The sequence below is a fragment of the Peromyscus maniculatus genome, chromosome 12 (genome assembly GCF_049852395.1).
Source record: "Peromyscus maniculatus bairdii isolate BWxNUB_F1_BW_parent chromosome 12, HU_Pman_BW_mat_3.1, whole genome shotgun sequence".
In the NCBI taxonomy this organism is placed as follows: Eukaryota; Metazoa; Chordata; class Mammalia; order Rodentia; family Cricetidae; genus Peromyscus; species Peromyscus maniculatus.
The window spans coordinates 84,013,540-84,027,483 of NC_134863.1; positions in this window are offsets into that span (position 1 = coordinate 84,013,540).

Consider the following 13,944-nt stretch of genomic DNA (forward strand, 5'->3'; position numbering starts at 1 on the left):
TGCTTTCCATGACTTGCTCAGCCTGCTTTCTTACAGAACCAGGATCGCCAGCCCAGGGATGGCACCACCCACCATGCGCTGGGCTGTCCCCCATTGATCACTAATTGAGAAGATGCCTTACAGCTGGATCTCATGGAGGCATTTCCTCAGCTGGGGCTCCTTCCTCGGATGACTCTAGTGTGTGTCAAGTTGACACACAAAACCCGCCAGCGGAGCCAGTATCCAAGTTCCCAGGCTCTGTTAGTGGTACAGGAGAGGTAGCAGTGGTGGATGCTAAGATTCGGAGCGGGGACCCTGCAGCCAGCTAGCCTGAGGGAAGACTGCAACTGAAGAAAGAAAATGGGTGTGTCACTGGTGAAAAAGCATTTTCCCACGGGCAGATCTGTGTCACCACACTTATGCACCGCCACTTTGTCAGAACACGGTCCAAGAACGAAGTCCTGCGAGGGGAATTCTGGGTGCTTGTGAGAAAACTCCAAGAAAACAAGGTAAGAGTCTTGTGACCTCAGTTTCTTCAGAACCACAGAACTGTTCTTGGAGTGTGCTTCCGTGCCCCTCAGGAGGAGCAGATGGGTGAGTTTACCTCAGACTATCTGTCACGACTGGCCATTGTTACTTATTACACAGCTCTGTGGAAAAACATGTTTATACCACGTGAGGCTTGTGATTGTACACTTCACTCTGAATGAAGCTGGCTATTGCATGAAACTTAGTCCACCTCATTTTTAGGCTCCACTCTCCCAGGTCCAGCCGCCACTTCATCCTGACATCACTGGGGAGGAAAGGAAAATCTGGAGTCAAAAAACAGGAACAAAGTGATTGTCCTCTCCTCCTCAGGCATGGTGGGGGTACTATTAGTGTGAGAAAGGTGTGGTCAAGGATGCTGTGCCAGAGATCTTAGGGACTTGTCCTATGTATGTCTGGTGGTGGGCTCAGCAGTTAGAGCCGTGGCCAAGGATCAGGCAGATGGTATCTGCTACGTCAGGCAGCTCTGAGGCAATTACATTGGGCATTTCTTCTTTCACAATCATTGGTTAATTGGTTCATCTATCTAGGATGGCCAGGCAGCCTCACTCTCCTAGGGGTTACAGGGACATCACGCTGGGAGGGGGGGTGATTAAAAAACTATGATGCTCTGTACAAAAATTTCCGTCCTGAAAAGTTCTGAGGTAAATCCACCATCAATTTTCATTCTATCTCATACTTTATTGACACAGGTTTGTACTGGATTTTGCACAGCTGTGTATAGCCATCTGCACATATGTGAGCCAGAGGTGAGATGAAGCAAGACCTTCAGCTGCATGGCTTTCTTGAGAACGGGATGAGCCCATCAGACTTGGCATGCCAGGGCTTGATGAGGCATACAGCCCTTCTGAGAAGCCTGCCCAGAATTTCCTCCAGAGGTCCTCCTTCCCACTTGCTCTTCCCAGCCCCTCTGCTTAGGGGAAGCAATTGGCTTTCTCTCTAAAGAGCTACCATCTCCTTCCCGGGCTTCAGGGATGGCTCTGGTCTGTACTCAGAAATCAAGGAGGAGGAAGTTTGTGTCCTTAGTTCAAACTGCCTTCTGTCCTGGATCCAAACAAAATGTGGAGCCACATGAAATTGCCATGTTCTGACTGCTTTGGCCTCCAAAAATGGTACGTTCCCATAGACCAACTAAAACATGGGCCTTAAAAAAGATTTATTTTTAACTATATGTCTGTGTGTGTTTGTGTGGGTATGTGAATATGAGTGAGGTTGCCCTCAGAGGCCAGAAGATGACACGATCCCCTGGACCTAGAGAACAGGTGGCTGTGGGAACCCAACTCAGGTCCTCTGCAAGAGCAGGAAGTGATCTTATCTGCTCAGCCATCTCTCCAGTCCCAATACAGGCCTTTTTATTGGAAACATTTGTGGTAGGAAAGGAGAAGCAAAATTAAGTAGGCATATAATGGACCTCTCTGGAGACCACAAAGGGTGTGTGTGTGTGTGTGTGTGTGTGTGTGTGTGTGTGTGTGTGTGTGTGTGAGAGAGAGAGAGAGAGAGAGAGAGAGAGAGAGAGAGAGAGAGAGAGAGAGAGAGAGAGATTGATTTTCTGACTGGGTCTACCTATCACTTGTCTATTTAGTTTTTATTATTTTATATTTGGTTTTCAAGACAGGGTCTCATGTAGCCTAGGCTGGACTTGAACTTTGCTGTGTAGTGAGGGTGGCTTTGAAGTCCAATCTTGTTTTTGAAAAAAGATCTTATCCTTTAGCCAAGTTCATTTAGATTTAGCAAGGGGGAGGTCGTTTGCCCCATCCCTTGGCATTCCTTTAAAAGCCCTTTAGCAGAGATGGAAGGGGCTGGTGGGTTTTGACCCAGGCCCTCCTGAGGTTATCCTGTGTTTCTATCTGTCTCTCTCCTCTCTATATTTCTATCTAAATATTTCTCACTTCTCTCTACTCAAGAGTACCCTGGGGGAAAAAGTGGGAGCAGGTCTCCCACAATGGCTCAGCAGCCAAAAGTCCTTGCTGTGAAGTCCTGATGGCTTGAGTCCAATCCCCGGAATCCAGATACAGGTGGGAAGAGAGAATCGGCTCCACCAAGGTGTCTTCTGACCTCTGCACACATATGCCCCACAGTATACACACACACACACACACACACACACACACCCCAAATGGTGAGGAGAGATGTTCTAAACTATACATTGATGTATGCCATGAACATCAGGTTGGAGAACAAGGGGAACCCCAGTAGAGCGATGTCTGTTGACCAGAATACCAAGCCAGGGCAAAGGCCAGAGGAGTCTCCCAGGCATGTGGACAGCCCTGTGCAAGGGCCCTGAGGCAAACAGGAATCTGGAGAATGAGATGGAGATGCAGCCAGCAGCTGAGCAGCAGCAGAAGGGAGAGTGGTGGGGAGATGAAGAGGCAGGGGGAGGCCCAGTCACGTGATGACGCAATGATCACCAGGGCTGTAAGTGGAGAGGGCATAAGGTCTGTGCTGTGAGGCTCCCTCTGCTGAATGGCACAGTGAAGCTGGAGAGTCTGGCAAGAGAGTAGGCAAAGAAAAACCTCACAGCAGCGGATGACACCCAGGAGCCTGGATGTTTCTCACGGCCAAGATCTTGGGTTTGATGTACCAACAAAAGAAAAGAAAAATCACAAAACATACTCGGGACCAACACAATGGGGCTACGATGGTACCCTGCTTCTGTCCTGCCCCTCTTGAAGCAAGCAAAACCAGCTCTGCCCTGACCTTAGAAGACTCAAGGAAAGAAAGAGAACCACAGGCGGACATCTCAATCAGAGCCCAAGCCCAGCCAGGCTTTTCAGAGTGGCTTCCGTGCAGAGGCGGAGCATACAAACTCTCTTGAAGGGATTTTTTTTCTTTCCAGGACACTTAACAACTGAGATAACATGTTGCCAAGATGGAATTTCCGTGGGGGAAAAAAGGATTTTCTTAAAGACACTAACTGTGCAGCTAGTTGGGAAAAACCAAAGATGAAAAGGACCTTAATAATTTCCCTGAGAATTAAGAGGTCGTAGAAAAGCTGGCCTTGACTGGGCTCCTACCAGCCGATGTTCATGGGCTGTGGACTAAGTGGTAAGGAGCGCTCTTGGCCGTGATGCCGAGCTGCGGGTCTCCACAGTTACCTGCGCCTCTCCAAAGGCACAGAAATCAGTCTAGTTGAGGAGATGTGGTCTCTGTGTTCTCTTTCTGAAAATGCAATGGAGGGGCATTTAACAGGACCCTGCAGAGGACTTTACAGTGTGTCAGCGTCTACAATCTCTCTGCGAGGCCCACAGTCTTCGGGAAGCTACTGTGGATCATTCAGACAACATGATTTAGACTGTTCTGGAATTTGAAGCAGTTTCATGGCCCTTTTCATTCTCAAAGAATTGCTCTGTGTAAAGAGAGTTTTTTAAATGAGTTGGAGTTTGAAAGGTAGTTTCTGCCTCCTGGGTGTGCCAGAAGCAGCTTTTACTAGAAGTTTTCTAATCAATTAAGTCTAAGTAAATTCCTAAGAAGTAATGGCTTCTTAGCTATCTAAACCATACTTTGTAACTGCCATGAATCTATTTTGTGATTCTGAAAATAATCACAGAAGACTCAATATGACTTTCTTGAGCAATCAAAGCATAGACTGTGTATTAAAGAAATAAGTAAATCATTGGCAACACTTGATTTTACTAATAAGAGTGTAAAACAGAGGCTACATGTTGTAACACACCACATTGATCGTGAGGTCAAGGGTCAAGGTTAACATAGCAAGACCTCATCTCAAAAAAATAATAAAAAGATGATAATGGAAAAAAAATCCAAAATTGAGGCTGCCTTCCCAGGAATTTGGCAGTGGGTAGTAAAAATTTTTCTTTCTTTCTTTGTTTTGTTTTGTTTTTTTGAGACAGGGTTTCTCTGTGTAGTTTTGGTGCCTATCCTGGATCTCGCTCTGTAGACCAGGCTGGCCTTGAACTCACAGAGATCTATCCACCTGCCTCTGCCTCCTGAGTGCTGGGATTAAAAATGTGCACCACCACAGCCTAGCTAAGAATTTTTGAAAAATTTATTTTATCTTTTTAACATCTTTCCTAAGGATATAATCAGAGATTTTAATATAAAAATATTTTGTGATATTTACAAAAAAATCTCAGCTTAAATATAATAAGGACTTTAGAAAATAAATTACATTGTATCAACATGGACAACAGTATTATGTATTGTTAAATGCTCACAATTGTTAGAGAATATTATAAGGTGTGTTACTTTTATTTACGTTTAACTCTGTTTAACTCTGCATTTGTTTAACTCCGTGAAGCTGTGTTACTTTGCCTGTGTAAAACACCTGATGGGCTAATAAAGAACTAAACAACCAATAGTGAGGCAGGAGAGAGAAATGGGCGGGGCTGCAGGCAGAGAGGATAAATAGAAGGAGAACTCTGGGAGGAGGAAAAAAGAAGTGGCCAGAGAAGGAGGAGGACTCCAGGGGCCAGCCACCCAGCAAAAGACAGGCAGGATAATTTAAGTTAAGAAAAGCTGGCAAGAAACTAAGTCAAGCTAAGGCCGGGCATTCATAATTAAGAGTAAGCCTCTGTGTGTGATTTATTTGGGAGCTGGGTGGTGGGCCCCCCAAAAGAGTAAAAAATAAGAATCAACGCATAATGTAGTGGCACATAAAGTTATATTTATCATATGACATAACACTTCGTTAACTACATATACACAGATGCACACATCCACTATAAAGTGTTTATTTTGGGGTGATTTTAGTATTTCTGTTATTTACTACAGTTTAAATATCTGCATGACACTTTGAAACTAAGTGATATTAACACTTGACCATGTAATCACATTAAAATTCAGTCATATTATTCTGTGTTCATTATCGCTCTATATACATATTTAAAATTCTATCATTATAAAATAACCTTTGCCCAAATCTTAGACTTTTAATCAGTGCTCTAGTTTTTTGTTTTTGTCTATTCTTTTTTTTTTGCACAGTCAATCTGTCCACAGAACACCTTGACGGATTCACTGTTATCTTTCAATCACCATCGTTATCTGGCTCATGTCATCGTCATGAAGAACCCAATACAGAGAGTCTGATTTCCTCCTCTGCCGTAACCACCACTAAGGCTGTGGTGACAGGAGGCTCCGATAAGGAGGAGCCCAGGAGGTGAAAATGAGGGCAAGTTTGGGGATTTCACTTCAATGAAGCCCTTCTCTTTGAAGGGCTGGATATTTGATCTGATTTCCTTTACTTCAGATCTTTAATCCTGGAACAGGTGTGCTGGGGAGGGAGGGGGGTTAAGTCTGGAAGAGGGGCTCTGCTGGATTGGTTTGGGGGCCACTTACTGACTTACTGCTGAGAGCAATGAACATTTTCTAAGTACCTAAGAACGGAAGGAGGCTGCCATGCGGCGAGCAGGGGCAGGTGAGCTCGGCTCTTTCTCTGCATCCAGTCACACGAATGTTTGCGTGGGGGAAAGAATCCAAACTAAAACACATTAAAATCACCTTCCAAACCTGTCGTGCATGTGTGCCTGCTGTGTGGTCCCGCCCGATGTCCAGGATGGCTGAGGGAAGTTATTTCTTTTGTAAAATAAAGTTCAAAAAGGCAGCGATATCATCAGCTTAGACCACACACTCAGGAACACTGGAGAATGGTCTGTCAGTAGGTCCTGACGCACACTCCTTGTTTTGGCCAGGAAGGGTAGAGTTATTCTCAAGGTTAAGTAAATGTCACCTCTGTCTGCCATATGGCTGCTCAGCAGTGTCAGAAATGCAAAGGTCAGAGTTGTTAACCTGGAAATTTCACTTACAAGACAAATGGCCGGGGCAGTCTGTCTCTCAGGTCACCTCAGGTACGTTTCCCATAATTGTAGCAGGTCAGCAGGCGAGTGAAATGCCAGATTCATCACAGATAGAATCTGTGCGAGGCTGACAGCCCTTTAATTTGGGTGCCTGCATGGCCCGAGGCCATTATTTCCAGTTGCCTTTTGTCTGTAGCAGTCCATCTGTCTTTCACACACACACACCAAATTTAATCTTCAAGTGAGGCGATGATGAGTTTTTTTTTTCTCTGAAGTCACCGTGAGACTAGTTTCAGGAACTGCAGTAACTTCAGGAAAAAAAAATGTTGACGTCAACAAAATTTGAAAGTCGTTGGGAAGTACTTTCTAGTAATTCTAGGCTATTGCAGGCCCACATGGGTACTTCTAAATACCCAGGTCCTTACCCAACTTACTCCTTCAAATGTGTAAGCACTTTTTGGGGGCTGGAGAGATGGCTCAGTGGTTAAGAGCACTGACTGCTCTTCCAAAGGTCATGAGTTCAGTTCTCAGCAACCACAAGGTGGCTCACAACCATCTGTAATGAGATCTGGTGCCCTCCTCTGGCCTAGAGGACACATGCAGGCAGAATGCTGTATATATAATAAATAAATCTTTAAAAAAATGTGTAAGCGTTTTTTTTTTTAACTCATCACAAACACTTCTGATGATTTAAATTAGAACTCCTGGACTTTTTTTGGAGGGGAGGGCTGATGGGAATTAAACCCTTAGGAGAGAGGCAAAGCTAGACATGAGTTAGCCCATCCGAGCAGACATGATGGAGGGGTACAGAATAGGGAGCATGTGTGGAATATTAGTTTAAGATGTGTTACATTTGCTTAATAATGCAAAGATGGGTTGCATTCGTTTATGTTGCATCTGTTTAACTCTGTGAAGCTGTGTTACTGTGTGTAAAACACCTGATGGTCTAATAAAGAGCAGAATGTCCAATAGTGAAGCAGGAGAAAGGAGAGGCGGGCCTGGCTGGCAGAGAGAATATATAGAAGGAGAAATCTGGGAGGAAAAGAAAAAAGAGCAAGAGAACAAGGAGAAGAGGACGCTAGGGGCAGCCACCCAGCCACATAGTCAGCCATGGAGTAAGAGTGAAAGTAAGATATACAGAAGTAAGAAAAGGAAAAAGCCCAGAGACAGAAGGTGGGTGGGGAGTGTGGGGGGGATTATTTAAAGTTCAGAAAAGCTGGCAAGAAACAAGCCAAGCTAAGGCTGGGCATTTATAAGTAATAATAAGCCTCCGTGTCCATGTATTTATTTGGGAGCTGGGTGGCAGGCCCCTCCAAAGAGCACAAAATAAAAACAACCAACTTCAGGGAACAGGAAGAGAGCCAGGTTCACTCTGCAGGTATGATATCACACCCATCCTGTCACCCCCTGATTTCGGACATGCCGTTTGTTTCTCCTCTTAGACTCTTAGCTAAACCTCTGTGAACAGGAGCACAAGAGCAGCTGAGGTGTCCACCTTCAGAGATGAGGCAAGCAAACGATGTCTGTTATCCCTCTACCCATCCTTAGAGCCAGGCCTCAGCAGCCCAGCATTCCAGATCGAAGGACCAAAGATGCTCTTTCTTCTCTCCCCAACCTGGGCTACTCCTTCAACCCCATGGACTTTTGACCAGAGTTCTCCCACAGAGCTGGTATGGAACCAGCCTTGGAGACAGGAGAGGTCAGACAGTGTCCTTGGCCCAGTTCGGCTTGCACACAACAAATGTGAACAAGACAGCTGTGAGAGATGTCCCAAAGACGGCAAGGCTGCGATCACAGGCTGGCACTGGTCTGACAGCAAAAGCTGTCCTGAGGAAATCAAAGGTCTGAAGGGAGAAAGGGTAAGCCAAAGGAGGTGGAGGGGTGTCCTAAGGAGATGGAAGGCCCAGCCCTGGAAGATGGAGCAGGGCATTTTACGATGCAAAGGAGGCCAGGCCTTCCTAAAAAAAAAATCCTTAACAGTTTTATCTGTTTGCAGTGTACAGACAAGAGCTGCTAACAGCTCTGAGAACCATGCAGACAGCCACATGCATGAAGGATCCTGACAACACAGACAACCGCATGTATGGAGGACCCTGAGAACAGAGCAGACAGCCATATGCATGAAGGACCCTGAGAACAGAGCAGACAGCCACATGCATGGAGGACCCTGAGAACAGAACAGACAGCCACATGCATGGAGGACCCTGAGAACCATGCAGACAGCCACATGCATGGAGGACCCTGAGAACAGAGCAGACAGCCACATGCATGGAGGATCCTGAGAACACAGACAACCGCATGTATGGAGGACCCTGAGAACAGAGCAGACAGCCACATGCATGAAGGATCCTGACAACACAGACAACTGCATGTATGGAGGACCCTGAGAACAGAGCAGACAGCCATATGCATGAAGGACCCTGAGAACAGAGCAGACAGCCACATGCATGGAGGACCCTGAGAACCACGCAGACAGCCATGTGCATGGAGAACCCTGAGAACCACACAGACAGCCATGTACATGGAGGACCCTGAGAACAGAGCAGACAGCCACATGCATGGAGGACCCTGAGAACAGAGCAGACAGCCACATGCATGGAGGACCCTGTGTGCTTAAGCATACATAGCACATGGCAGACAAAAGTGGGGTGTTAAGTTAGTACCCCGTCCTCCCCTCTCTCCTTTCTCTTTTCCTCGCTTGCTCTTCCTGTTTTCTTCCTTTCTTTTCTCCTCCCCCTGTCTCTCTTTCTTGTCCCACAGCCCTGAGCCGTGGCAGTGGGTGTTCCCAGGAGTGGGGTGTTCTGTGTTATGGTTCTGCTGTTGAGATTCTGACATCTTTAATACACTGGCTTCATTCTTAGGTTTGAGGAAATAATTACTGTATTTAATTTAGTTAATTAATTTATTTTGAGATAGCATCTCACTATGTAGCTCTGGCTGGACTGAACCTTGCTATATAGACTGTGTTGACCCAACTTTATTTTTTTATTTTTTTTACACTGTGGATTGAACCCAGGGCCTCATGATTAATGGACAAACACTGTACCATGTGAGGTCTATCCCCAACTTTTTTTTTTTAAAGATGAATTGTAAATTGTGCTTTAATACAATATTATAGTAGACTGAAACAGTCCTCGAAGGTGGGCCTTAACTGGTGGAATTTGTGACTGTTGCAGCCCGGGTTCCTTTTCCTGTGGCTGTGGTAAAATACTGTGACAGAAGCAGCTTCAAGGATAAAGGACTCTTTTTAGCCGCAGTTCAGGGTGGGGAAGCCAGGGCTGCTGGAGCTTGAAGCAGCTGGTCTCACCGCACTCACAATCAGAGCAATGAATGCACGGTGCTGTTTGCCTCCCTCTCTCCATGCACAGGGTCCGGGATCCCAGACAGGAAATGGTACCATCTACAGAGGACAGGGCTTTTTGTCTCGATTAATGCAATCAAGATATTCAATGAACTAGCTCGGCCAGAGGCCACCTCCCAGGTGACTGGAGAGTCTATCACGTTGACAATGAATTCTAACCATCACAGTTACCGTATCAGGAAAAGGGGGCTTTAAGCATGTGTTTGAGTACTATCCCGACAAGACATCAGCCTGGGTTATGCACAAAACCCTGAGTCTAATCACAGTGTCCCTGATAGGAGGAGGGCTAGGGACATTTGACACGTGCCACAGTGAAGAGAGCCAAGAGACCACTGAGGCACCACAGCTAAGGGATGTAGACCCACAAGGGATGAGTGGTCCCCAAGGCCTCTGCCGCATGCTCATCCTTAACCACACCTTGGTCTTTACAGAACTGCTCTCGGACTCTTGGTCTCCAGAATGCTCAAGAAGGTGCTGTGAGCAAGCTGCTAACTTCAGAGGACTTGTTAGGGCACCCACAGGGAACTGGCAGAGACGGGTGAGGGGTGACTATGAAGCGCAGGGCTCAGGGCAGTGGTCCCCACGAGGACAGACAGCAAGCATTCTGACTCGGGAGCCACGAGAGGGAAGAGAGGCTTTCAGCATCTCATGGATTTCTTGTTCTCCAAACACGTTAAGGTGAATGTTGTTTCACAGACTAAGAACTTGAGGCTCAGAGAGGCAGAGTAACCTACAAAAGGTCACACTGGTGGGAAGTAGTGGGGCTGGGTTTTTAACTCGGGCCTGAGAGAGGCAGACTTACACACTCTTTTTACTTCTCTCCTTGGAATTTAGCCATTTTAATGCATGTTCACTTGCTAGTTGAATAAACATGTTGTACCTCATTATTATTCAAATTTCCAAATTAAAAGTGCATACTATTTCTTTACTTCCTATATTAGCATAAGTGGTGATTACTGAGTCATTTTCTGACGTTTTGCTCATTCCTTTATTGCTACAGATTGGCCAAAGAAGAAATACAGTATCTTTGCACTCCCCCCTTCTTGGAATCACATCCCCAGGGTGGAGGTTTCTTCAGCACGGAGCAACACTGTGTAAAGCTGGCACTCCTGAGTACAGGTATGTGTGTCTGAGGGAGCTGGATGGGAACCGCTCAGGGAGCAACCTCTTGTGCAGATGAAAGGAGATCTGGAGCCTGGAGCCCAGCTCCACCCAGGCTTTTGGTTCTGAAGACCCCACTCACTCCCAGCACGTGGTCCCCGGCCTATCTCAAGTCTCCAGGGTGTTTGTTGAAAGTGGAAACTCTAACACCTTCCAGACTTACCAGACCCGGGAACCTGCATTTGAAGGTCTTCTTACATACTTCTTGGCCACTTCAAAGTTGAGAATAGAATTCTGAGGCCTTCCTGGAAGTTTGTGGGCTTTGTGTCCGGAATCATGAGGAGAGCTGTATTAGTTTGGCTTCGTTTGGACTGTAATAAGACAAGCCAAAAGGACAGTGGCTAAAGCAACAGAGAAGCAGACTCTGTCTTATCCAAGTAGGTGACAGATTTTGGCTCTGCCTTGTTGTTCTGTCTTTGCATGGCTTCTTTATGACACTCTGCAGTCCAAGGAGGCATCTCGAATTCACCATTAAATCCACATGCCAGTGAGCAGAAACGAGAGGACATGCCCCGTTCCATCTTTTTGCTTTGTTTTGAGACGAAGGCTCACTCTGCAGTCCATGCTGAACGAGAACTCATTCTGTAGCCCACACAGCCTTGAACTTCCAACTGTTCTGCCTCAGCCTCTCTGTAAGAGCTGGGACACAGGCATGAGCTGCCATGCCCAAGCACTCCACGTGAGTCCCATGCACTGTTTCCCCTTCCCTCCACATCCCTGAAGAAACCGAGGTCCCACTGCCCTGCTGCAATGGAGCGGGCCTCTAGTTCGGGCTGGGGTGTACCAAGTTTAAAATAGGGGGTTATTTCAAAGGGAGGTGGAGGGCAACATGGAGATGCCAGAGGCCCCCAGACCCCAGCAGCAATCCTGGGTCCCGAGACTGGGTGGAGGGAGGGACAGAGGCTGAGAGAGCGAGTGTGAAGTGCCCAGGCTGGAGCCTTGACCAAGGTGCTCTGCTGGCCACTCCCGGCAATGAGCACTAAGCCTTGTGTCCTTAGAGGAAAGGGCAGCGGTGGGCAAATGGGCCCCATGGGCGTGGCAAAGTCACGGTGGCAATGATGATGAACACCACAGACTGAAAAAAACGTGAACTGTCTTATTGTCTCAGATCAAATGAGCAAACACAACCCACTATTGGGGGAGGGGCATGTCCCACAACAAATGATTCTGAAATTCTTGCCAACAGGGCACAGTGGGGCATCAAAACACTGTCAGATTTGGAAAAAATGTAACACTGTTACACTTCATCCCTCTGATTCTGAGGACCAGGGTATGCCTAGTGAAATCCCTGTACTGATGCGGGTAAATTGCCTAGAACCTTTGGAAGCTCAGTCTTATGGCAAATTGTAGCATCTTACAAATACACTCTCCATCCTATGATCATTCCACTAGACAGTCTGTTCAACAAGCTCACCACGCCAGTCTTTGCTGGACTGTTCAGTGTGGAGCAAGCAGGAGACCACCCACGCCACGTGGCTGAAATACTTCTGCTTTCTTGGGGACACACTGAGGGAGCCGTCCCTGCCACTGTCTCTGTGTCACACTCTGCGCTCTTGGGAAGAGGTACACTTACCCAGAGGGTGACTGCACTACCAGCTGGTCCCTCCCAGCTTCTTCAGCACGCAGTGGTGGCCCACACTCCAGGCCAGTTTCATGTCTAGATTAAAGGAAGAAGGCCTGATTTTAGCCTGAACTTCAGGCAGCATTTGGAACTCTGGCTGTACCAGTCATAAGGCGGGCATTGTAATTTCATCCCTGACAGATGTCTATGTCCTTCACATAAGTGAGTGACTAAATCTCTTAAAGGTCGTGCCAACTCATGGAACAATGAAGAGTTGGCATGGGAGACCGATGTCACAGGGAGAGGAAGGGCCTCCTAGGACAGCTGTAACAGCTGATGTGGGCCGACTCACAGCTGCGTGCTATGGCAGGCCCATATAAACAAGATTTCTGACACAAGTGACAACGTTGGCCACCTATTTGACAAAGTTCATGTGGCAGGCACCGAGTAAGGCTTTATAAGGCTTTGGCTGGTATTGTCCAGCTCTGACCAGGTCTCCTATCACTGTAATTTACAGAGCAAAGTTTGTTACATTTGCAGATACAATTCAAGACAGGTGTTAAATGATTGGATGTAAATTCCCCATGTTGTTTATGTGTAAGTCTTGGTCTACACACACACTGGTTCCAGAACTATTTTTGTGTGGCCACTGTTCTGAATCCTTGGCTCTCTTGGTCCCTAACTATATTCCCACCACATTGCTGGTGCTCAGAAACTTGTGTGTTAATAAGGCGTTAAGGTCCATGGCCCTGGGCCACATGGGTAGTTATGGACACGTCTGCTGTTCTTGTTCATGTGCACCAATCAGATCCGAGAGCTACCTCACAGAACGAGTCTTAAAAACAGCAAAACAAGCTGCGGTCATGCCAAGCCATGAAACCCTGCTAGCTTTATAGTTGGGCCATCTTCTATCTAGACTTTTGATTCCATTCTTCCTATGACTTTTAATCACTGGAAGGGTTTTGTTAACATTTGTGCCTGGTGGTATTGATGTTTAATCCCAGCACTCTGGAGGCAGAGACCAGCTTGGTCTACAGAACGAGATCCAGAACAGCCAGGATTACACAGAGAGACCCTGGCTCGAAAAACAAACCAAAAACTATTTGTAATATGCTTATAATTGATATTTTTTATTTGGAGTATTTTTTATGTTACTTATTACTTAGGCTTATTGCAAAATGCTGTTTCTTGCAAACAGCTTTTGTGTGTGTGTGTGTGTCTGTGTGTGTGTGTGTGAGAGAGAGAGAGAGAGAGAGAGAGAGAGAGGATTTCATTGAACCAGGCTGACCTCAAACTCAGCTAAGCATGACCTTGAACATGGGAATCCTGCCTCTAACTCCCCAGTGCTGGGATTATAAACATGTTCCATCACATCTGGCTTTCAGATATCGTTCTTGAATTCTGACACGTAGCAGGGGAATAAATTGTGTACCTCAGCTCCACAACTGACGCACATCTTCACAAAATCGTCTCTGCTGAAGGTCCAGCTTATTGCAGAGATTTGTGTGTGGGCGGTTCATTGGAAAGGGACAGCAGGGAGCAGGAGTGGGTAGAAGAGGGAGCCAAGCAGCTGGAAGACAAGC